Here is a 9272-nt window from a genome sequence, read left to right on the forward strand (position 1 = left end):
CTTCTGGCTCCTGCCTTCGGACTGGCTCAGCGGCTGTTGTGGCTACTTGGGGAGTGAACCAGTGAATAGAAGATCTTTTTGTCTCTCCTTCTCTAAATCTGACTTTCTAATCAAAATATATAAATCTTAAAAAAAAAATTGTGAGCAAAGCGGACCCTTTATGTTTTTTGTTTCTTTTTCTAAGATTTATTTATTTTTATTGGAATGGTAGATTTACAGAGAAAATGAGAGATAGAGACAACTTTAATTTCTGGTTCACCCCCAAAATGACTATGACAGCCTTAGCTGAGCTGATCCAAGCCAGGAGCCAGGAGCTTCTTCCAGGTCTCCCATGAGGGTGCAGGGTCCCAAGATTCTGGGCCATCCTCTACTGTTTTCCCAGGCCACAAGCAGGCAGGTGGATGGGAGTGGGCAAGCTGGTAAACAAACCAGTAACAACAAGGAATCCTAGTGCTTACAAGGTGAGAATTTTGCCATTGAGCCATCACACCAGTCCTTTGGCCAATGATTTTAGGACTGCCTCACCATCCTCTTGTTTTGTTGTTGTTGTTGCTTGTTTGTTTTTTAATTTCTATTGGAAAGTCAGATACACAGAGAGGAGAGAGAGAGGAAGATCTTCTGTCCGATGATTCACTTCCCAAGTGACTGCAACGGCTGGTGCTGCGCCGATCCAAAGCCAGGAGCCAGGATCTCCTCCACGTCTCCCACATGGATGGAGGGTCCCAAGGCTTTGGGCCGTCCTTGACTGCTTTCCCAGGCCACAAACAGGAAACTGGATGGGAAGTGGAGCTGCTGGGATTAGAACCGGCGCCCATATGGGATTCTGGCACATTCAACGCGAGGATTTTAGCTGCTAGGACACTGCACTGGGCCTCAAAAATATTTTTTTGTAATTAAAACTAAAAAAAAAAAAAAAGTGCCTTGTTATTAAATGTTCCAGCCTCCTTGCGTTCTACTACAGTTTCTCCACTTAATCCTTCTGTCAGCTTCTCCCTCTACCCCAGGTTCTCTTAAATCTGACGCTCTTTCCCTTTATCTGCTCCAAACTGACAGAACACAGGCTGCCCCAAAGGCTGCTGTAAGTACAGGACCATATGCTGCGACAATGGCTGAGGCTACAAGCAAGTGCTTTCCCAGAAACAGCTTCCACCTTTGACACATCCCCCAGACAACCCAAGCACTTCAGACAACTCAGAAATGTGAAATTCTGCACTCCAGACAAAAAACAATGTCAGTACCAACACAGCATGTTGACAGTGGGGAAAAAATAAAAACAGCTACTGAAAATACGCCAAGAGGCAAAGTAAGACCGGGTGAGCTTATAAACCAGCAATTAAATAAAATGAAAAGTTCCTCAAATTAGGAGAAGTTCATACATTTTCTAAAGCATAAATGTTCCATCTGGTCATTAAAACAGTTATCACCGGGGCTGGCGCAGTAGCCTAGTGGGTAACATCCTTGCCTTGCAAACACCAGAATTCCATGTGGATGTCAGTTTGTATTCCGGCTTCTCCACTTTCCTTCCAGCTTCCTGCCTGTGGCATGGAAAAGCAGTGGAGGACGACCCAAATCCTTGGGACCTGCACCCATGTGGGAGATCTGGAAGAAGCTCCTGGCTACTAGCTTCACATCAGTTCAGCTCTGGAGTGAACCAGCAGATGGAAGATCTCTCTTTCCTCTTCTTTGTGTATCTGCCTTTCCAATAAAAATAATTCTTTAAAAAAAAGTTATCACCTACGTGTAGCTATACTATAAACACATGAAAAAAAAAAAAAAATCCTCCACAACCTAGGCCCAATCCACCACTCTGCAGTCATCTCCCACTTATACACTTGATCTCTTAGCCAAAAGGTCGAGAAGCGATCTATCTCCGACTACTTCAAGCAGCTGTGTCACCTTCTGCTTCTGCCTCCTTACCTCCGCACCCACAGCTCCTAGCCAAGGTGTTCTGCCACCATCCTGTCAAACTGCAAGTCCACAAATGGCACCAAGAGCTACTCATGCCTGCTGAACCTTTCTGGGTCCCAGGCCACAGTCTCTCTCTTTCACATGTGCCACATTAGGACAGCTATGGATCACAGAAGCCCACACACAGTTCCTCTCTCCTGAGAGCCAGTACAAATGGTAAGAGAAGGAAAGGGATAGCCAAGAGGATCTAGGGGACCGGAGGGGAACAGAAGGTCTCAACACACTGAGGTTTATTGCCAACCCTTACAAGCACCACAGGTCCAATTCCATGCCAGGCTGGCACCCCTTTACAGAAATGCTGCTCTGTGACGGCTCTGCAAAGAAGACAACAAGAACGTGTATTCCTAAGGACAAGTGACCAGCAGATCCTTCCGGGCTCACCTCCTGCTTCCTGGCCTTCTTCATTAGATTCTCCAGAACAAGACTCCTCCTGCCCAAGATGGTCACCTCGGTCTTCCTGGGGAGCTGGCCCAGAACTCAGGGCTGTTTTCTTCCCTCCTCTTGAGTCAGGGCTCTGGAACTTTCCTTTGCCCAGGGGTGCATTCAGGACAGGGGAAGACTCCAAAGAATGAAGGGCGGCTCCCGGAGACAGGTCCACACCAACACCTTCCAGACCCGCAAAGGCAGCGTCCTGGCTGAGCGTCCGGCAGCTCCCAGACGGCTGCTCCCCTCCGGCCTGAGCTGCTGCAGTCTTGTCATGCCCTGCACCCCAGGACAGCAACACAGACTGCAAGTCTGTCACTGGAATCCATCTCTATGGCATCTTCCTTCTGGCCACCCTGGTGCTGTAGGTTCTCTGTCATTGTGGTTCTTCTGTTCTTACAGAGCAACATGTTCAAAGCCCCACTTCTGCTCCCTCCTGAAAGAATAAAAACAAGTTCTTACCGCGTTCCTCCCACCACCTGGGAACAACACTGCTCACTCACCTACTCACTGATTCCTGCTGAATCATAAATACATCACACCAAATAAAACCTCTACCCTGAGGTGGGAGAGATTGGCAGTGACTGAGTCCAAATCCCAAATCTAGCACTGATTAGGTTACATTGGCCAAGTGATTTAGCTCAACGCTTCAGTTCCCTCAACTATAAAATTATTCCTCTCACTTAACAATTGTTCTATCAAATAGAAATAAGTATTAATTATTATGACCATCAGGGAGACAGGGTGCAGCTGGTTAAGCATCTACTTGCAGCTCTAGCATCCCATATCACAGTTTCTGGTGACGTAACTGAGAAAGCAGTGGATGATAATTCAAGTACTTGGGCCTCGCCAACCCCGTGGGGAAACCAAATAGAGCTTGAGGTTCCTGGCTTCAGAGTAACCTAAATCTGCCTAGTGCTGCCACTTGCGGAGTGACCCAGCAGACACAAGAGTACTCTGCCTCTTCCCTCTCTGCCTTCCTAATACACAAATTTCCTTTTCCAAGATTTATTATTTATTTGGTTTTTTTAAAAAAATATTTATTTTTTATTACAAAGTCAGATATACAGAGAGGAGGAGAGACAGAGAAGAAGATCTTCTGTCCAATGATTCATTCCCCAAGTGAGCACAATGGCCGGTGCTGTACCAATCCGAAGCCGGGTACCAGGAACTTCTTTCCAGGTCTCCCACACGGGTGCAGGGTCCCAAAGCTCTGGGCCATCCTCAATGCTTTCCCAGGCCACAAGCAGGGAGCTGGATGGGAAGTGGAGCTGCCGGGATTAGAACCGGCGCCCATATGGGATCCTGGCGCGCTCAAGGCAAGGAATTTAGCCACTAGACCACGCTGCCGGGCCCTTGATTTATTATTTATTTGGAAGGCAAAGTGGCAGCAAGCAAGGGAGAGACACACAGGAATCTGCCATTTGTTGATTCACTCTAGAAATGGCTTCAACAGTGGCAGCAGGACGAGGCTAAAGCCAGGAGCCCAGAACTCACCCAGGTCACCCACATGGGTGACAGGATCCCAAACATTTGGGCCATCCTGTAGGCCTGTGCAGGCACACCATCAAGGACATGGATGAGAAGCAGAGTAGCTGGGATTCAGACTGATATTCATGTTTTGGCAACACCGCAGGTGCTGGCTTAATCTATGTTGCGACAATGCCAGGCCTACAAAAAAGTAAAAAAAAAAAAAAAAAAAAAAAAAAAAAAAAAAACTGTTGAGACAAATCGCCTGGATTTATTTCCCAATTAGCTTCATTCCACCACTGTGACGCACCACAACTATTTAATCTGAATTCATTTCCTCGGCTATGACATAAAATCGGGACCTCCACCAGTACACAAGAAATGGTCAATAAATACCAGCTTCTGTTCACAAAGCTAGAATAAAACCAAAGCGTGACTGTGTTTCATCAAGGCTGTAATAACGGAAGTTCTAAAGCAAGAGAATCACATTTTACTCTGTCTTGTGCTACTTCCAGACTCCTAAAGCTAATCCCACTTATCCCATTTTAAGGACAAAAGCTGGCAATAATAGGAGAATCTCTCCTTATATGTTCTCGAGATATGCCTAAACTTCTCACAGGACTTCTCATTTTTGTGACTGTCTCATTGCCTCTTTGCCTCCCTCCTCTTCCCTGCTCCAAAAACATGAGATATTCAAGGACAACAATTTCTACAACTGGTTGGTATCTACCAGCTTCCAAGTATTAGAGATATTGGATTTGTCACTAACTACTGAAACCTGGTATGTCATTGGTTATCAATGAGTCTTCCCTAAATAACTGAAGACATGAAAGAAGACTCGAATAAAAAACTTATACTGGACAGACTGAAACAAAGTGTTAACATGGAGACTCCCGGATCCTCACCAAGGACTATCAGTACAGGCACAAAGGGCTACTCCTAACTGCCAAGGAGACCAGGGAGAATTGGACTGCCCTTGCAGGCCAAGAACTCTTAGGTCATCCACTCCCTTTCGGATCTCCCACATGGGATGGAAGATGCCCAGATACTTCCTCACAGGATCCAAGGTCATCGGAACAATAGCCAGGAGCCCTGAGCGGACCTTAGAAACAGAACAGTAAACTTCCTCCTGGACTTGGGAGAGGAGCTTTCTCTGGTCCTTACTTAGTTCCAACTTTGGATTCCTACCCTCTCTTGCAATGACCATCAGGGTCGCTACGGAGCCCCCCCACCAAAAAAAATTAGACATAGACCAATAAGGAAAGCTTAGAACCAGACAAGAAACGGTCAGCTCAGACTCACATATACCTTACTAGTTACTCCTCACTAAGGTATTGAAGATTTCTCTGCACAGCGGCTTGGGGAGTGAACCATTGGACAGAAGATCTTCCTCTCTGTCTCTCCTCCTTTCTGTATATCCGCCTTTCCAATGAAAATAAATAAATCTTTAAAAAGATAAATAGATGCTGAACGGTACATGCTTGCAATGAAAGAATCATGACTGGATTTGAACTGTAATACTGCAACAAGGTGGAGGAATCCACCATGGTGGGGGGGGAGACATGGAGAGGGGTTGGGGAATCCCAGAGCCTATGAAACTGTGTCATAAAATGAAGTGAAATTAAAGAAAAATATATATTAATTTAAAAAAAGAAACAAAGGGTTAAGCATCATATGAAAACTCACTGCAACTTTCTACGCAGGGAAAATTTACTCTCATGCATGGCAAGCCCTGAACACGGGCTGCTCTGAGTTTTCCATCACTGGAGATAACACGGCTCACCTGGAGTAGAAAACCGAAAAACTTCTAAATAGAACCTACAACTTGTCCCAGACATTAGCGGATTTCCTCCCCAGCCCCTTCCGCCTCTTGGAAATTCAAGCTCAGCAGACACGTGAAGACCCCACTGCACGACCAGTACCCTAAGCAAACCCCCTATCTGGCACGCGAACCCCAGATCTGCTGTCTAGTCCGCCGCGAGCGGGCAAAGACTCCGGGCGCCAAAACGCAGCAGCCGCCCTAGAGACGCCCACCCTTCAGGAACCGGGGACCGACCACCAGGATGACTGAACCCCAAACCCCAGGCAGCTGCCCCTCCTGCAAAACATCCCTAAAGGCCTCTAGCTGCGCCGGCCACACACCCGGCGCCGCCCACACACACCTTCCCGCCTTCGCGCCCCGACTGCCCTCACGCCCACCCCCGACAGCCCTCACTCCTGCGCGCAGCTGTCCCCGCGCCTCCTCGGCGCAGACCCGACGTCCCCACAGGCCCACCTGGTCCCGCGGAAACCCGCTCTCCACATCGCCGGAAGCCAGCCAACGGCAGACGGGGACGAACGCGCCCCCGACTCGCCCAACGCAGCGACCGGCTGTCCACACGCAGGCGCCAGCTCAAAGCGCCATCCTACTTAAGGGCTGAATGACGCCACGGCGGAAACACGTCACTTACTGGCAAACTGTTGCAAGAGGCATCTTTTCTTTGGATCTCACTGCTGCGGGACATCTGAAACACAGAACTAAGAAGGCATAACATTTCAGAACCAGGAGGCTCTTGTTTACAAATAAGACAGTTTTGTTCTCAAGCTATAAAAATGGCTCATATCCGTATAATTCTCAGCATCTTATAAGACCTTCTCCCACTGTCTTAGGGCCCTTTCTGTCCACAGTCAACCCTGTGAGACAGGGAAATGACCACACTGCAGTGCAGTTTCGCGGGACATGGTTCTGGAACATTGGGTACTTGATTTCAGAAGGTGCATGTTAGATTCGCTGACCACCAGGGAAAGAATAACTCAGCTGAATGTATAAAAAGAATTTAGATGGCCTTTATTTTAGGGAACCACGGTCACAGGCTTCTCATCCCCGTACAGCAGAAAGAGAAGTGTGAAGGCTACAGAGGAACAAGAGACCGAAGAGACGTGCAGGGGTCCTTTCAACTCCTCTTGAGACAGAAGCCAAAATGGGGGATCACCTTGGCCCTATTTGGTGTGGGAATATGGTTTTATGCTCCTCATTGGTGCAACAGTGGTTTCACAGCCTGAGAGGCATTCCAGAAGCTCGCTGTCCGTTCTGGGTTTGGTTGGAAGCAATTTCCACCCTCCTCCAGTTACCGTAGTAACCATCAGTACACACCTGTCAAATGTCCTGACTCTAACTGCTAACACCTGGACCAGGTACCTGGGGCACAGGCAATGGTCAGTAAACCAACAAATCTGTTTTTCATATTTATAGTATAGTGAGGTAGGCAGCTAATTCAGGATCACAAGCTTGGAAGCCACTCCCCCACCACCATCTAGGTGTTCCCTCCTGCTCACCTGTGATGCTCGCCTATCATCACCTGGAACCTCAGAGGGGGTGGTATTGCACTGTTGTGCAACCACTCCCCTCACAAGCCCTATTAGAGTCTGAGCTAAAGCCCCCGGATGTCAGGGTACGAGCTAGTCAACCCCTAGAGCACGACAAACAGTCTCGCTGGTAATGCAAACAGCAAACAGTTTATTGCGCCAGCATGCTGGGGTCAGACCGCACTTGGTGCACACAGGCAAGCCAAGTAGGGCAGTCGGATATATATATATATATATAGATGTGTGTGTGTGTGTGTGTATGTATGTATATATATGTGTGTGTGTGTGTGTGTATATATATATATATATATATATATATATATATATATAGCGTTCGGGCACAGGCAGCCTGTTCTGTTCCCATACCTATTATATATGTGGCTCATCCCATTTTCACACCCTTATCTTCCTCCTGTTCCTGGGACCAGGAAAGAATTGTGCCCTTGTCTCCCCGCACTTGGGTTCACAAAGTTGCAGGACAGCAAAGAACAGATTTATCACTAAAGAGGAATCCTCCGAAAGTCCAGGCACCTCCTGGCCTAGCAAAGTAGCAGTTTTCTCCACACAAAGGAACCTCACACTGCCCAACAATTACATTTTACCCACACTCTAACAGCCCCTATAAAAGTTCATGATGGGTGGAGGATTGTCTCTGTTGGTCCTGTGCCTCCATGACTCTGGCACTCTCAACTCTTGGCCTTCCCAGTACCTGCTTATTCTCTGGCTTCCCACATACAGACTGAGGACAGGTATGGCCTGAAAATGCCCCGTATATATCTGTATTCCTCACCCTCTGTTCACTGCTTGAGCAGGAAAATAAAGATGGTAAGCTGAGATGCTTTGTATTTCTAATGTGTATACTTTTGAGAGTTCCAGCAGAGGTGAGGCCTAGCAGTAGCGGAATGTGGGCAGAGAAGCTAGGGAAAGGTGAATGTCTGCAGCTTTGTAAGTGTGTCCAAGTTATTTGTTGCATGTCTCTTAGGATAACTTATATTATTGGGGAAGCTGGGACATAGGTCTTCAGCTTAACGGATGGACTTCAGGGTAATGATCATTTGTTCCTCTTGGGGATTCTATTAACTGAATTGCTACATGCACTTCTGATTTGATATTTCTAGTGGGCCCTGTTATCACCAAGCTCAGTTAATAAAGACTCCTTAATAAACCTTAAACAAGCCTGGTGTGATCTCACTTGACCCCACAACAATAGAAACAACATCAAATTAGAAAACTACATTTGGGTGTTGCACAATGGCTTGATTATCCCCACTACAAGCACAGTCATCCCATATGGGCACCGGTTCATATCCTAATTCCTTCACATCTCATCCGGCTTCCTGCTGTGACCTGGGAAAGCAGTGGAACAAGACCCAAATCCTTGGGACCCTGCACCTGTGTGGGAGACCAGGCAAAGTTTCTGCTTCATAGCTTTGGATTGGTTCAACTACAACCGTTGTGACCACTTAATGCATAGAAAGCAGAGATGGACGCCCAGTGAAAGAATTGAAACTATCCTAACAGTAAGATGATGAACTCCCTGACAATGTCCATGCCTACATAATTGGGAAACATTTCAACAACACGACGGAATTGTGACTGTTCATGAAGGACATCTATTGTAAAACTAGAGGGGAAATCAATGCAGAGGTGGAGGGACTTTGGGAAAGGCACAGGCAACCCCAGAACCTATGGAACTATATCATGAAACAAAATAAAATGTTTCTAAAAAGTGGAAGATCTTGCTCTCTGCCTACCCAAGAAAAATGGACAAATCCTTAAGAAGAAAAACTATATTCAATTCCTTCATTTTGTAGGTGAACCAGCAATAAGTATCTTTGCTTATGAATTGATTTTATCAGGAACCAGAATCAGGCAGAATCAGCCAAACAGAAGGATGAAATTATATAACTCTGGCTGCAATCACCAGCTTTCTAACTGTCCTTTGAAGCATACCAATTATTTCTTTTAAAAAAAAATATTTTCTTTGGAAAGTCAGATTTAGAGAGGAGAGACAGAAAGATCTTATGTACACTGATTCACTCCTAAAGTGGCAGCAGTAGTCAGAC

At 46.7% G+C, this 9272-nt stretch overlaps 1 protein-coding gene across 1 annotated transcript in view; it reads right to left on the reverse strand.

The window, feature by feature from the left end:
• GON4L (gon-4 like) overlaps positions 1-6276 on the reverse strand; it is a 139892-nt gene extending 133616 nt beyond the window's left edge. Inside the window, exons 1-2 of the mRNA XM_058660401.1 lie at positions 6137-6276; positions 3889-4062 (exon numbers count right to left, since the gene is read on the reverse strand). The gene's annotated coding sequence lies outside the window, so the exon portion shown is untranslated. The remainder of the gene's footprint in view (positions 1-3888; positions 4063-6136) is intronic.
• Between the last annotated feature and the right edge of the window lie 2996 nt (positions 6277-9272).

The sequence above is a fragment of the Ochotona princeps genome, chromosome 2 (genome assembly GCF_030435755.1).
Source record: "Ochotona princeps isolate mOchPri1 chromosome 2, mOchPri1.hap1, whole genome shotgun sequence".
NCBI lineage: Eukaryota > Metazoa > Chordata > Mammalia > Lagomorpha > Ochotonidae > Ochotona > Ochotona princeps.